This window comes from Octopus bimaculoides, chromosome 11 (assembly GCF_001194135.2).
Source record: "Octopus bimaculoides isolate UCB-OBI-ISO-001 chromosome 11, ASM119413v2, whole genome shotgun sequence".
NCBI classification, from domain to species: domain Eukaryota; kingdom Metazoa; phylum Mollusca; class Cephalopoda; order Octopoda; family Octopodidae; genus Octopus; species Octopus bimaculoides.
In genome coordinates, this window is record NC_068991.1 from 72,934,228 (window position 1) to 72,935,117 (window position 890).

An 890-nucleotide genomic window follows, 5' to 3' on the forward strand; every position below is an offset into this window, starting at 1 on the left:
ATATATATATATATATATACGGCTGAATACCACGTGATGTATACTTAACCGTGAGGATGCGTTGGTAGACCTTGTAATCGAATGTACACACAAGTGAAGAAACGAGAAGGCTGATAAAGATCCGAATGTTAGCAAGCACTTCGTGAACGGTGACACGTGAGAGTGAGGAAGGTTCTACGTGGTCGCTCTACGTGGTCGCTCTACGTGGTCGCTCTACGTGGTCGCTCTACGTGGTCGCTCTACGTGGTCGCTCTACGTGGTCGCTCTACGTGCATGAAATAGCTATTAGATCGCTTCCATTCACACCTAACTACCTTTAAAAGAGTATAAGGTGACATTCGTCGATGCCGTCATGGACGTTTAATAATGATAGAATTCATACAGCTTAGATGCCTCAGGTAATAGATCGATTATATCCTTGCAGAACGGGCACGAAACGTTCAGTGTAAAATACTTCGTTTCTTCATAATGTAATCATTGTTTGGTGAGAAGCCATATTTCAGTAAGGAGTCTATATTCGATATGCAATTAATTAATTGATGGTGAAGAGAATTGAAACCACTTATCATTTATGGATATTGGTTTTCATGAAATAAAAAAAAGTAATTAAATTAAATGCACGTATATATGTATAGGGGCATATATGCATACACATACATACATATACATGCACCTACGCACATATATCTAAATACGTGCATAAATACATGGGTGTATATACATACGTACATACATACATACATACAAAGATATGTACACTCTCCGTTCCAGAATTCTAGAAAGTAAGCAACCGATGGTCGTAAGGTCTTTTCTTTTGTAAAACCGACTCCTATATGATGTTTAGTTCATATGTTCCTTGTTAATAAAAAAATAAAATCAATATATATATA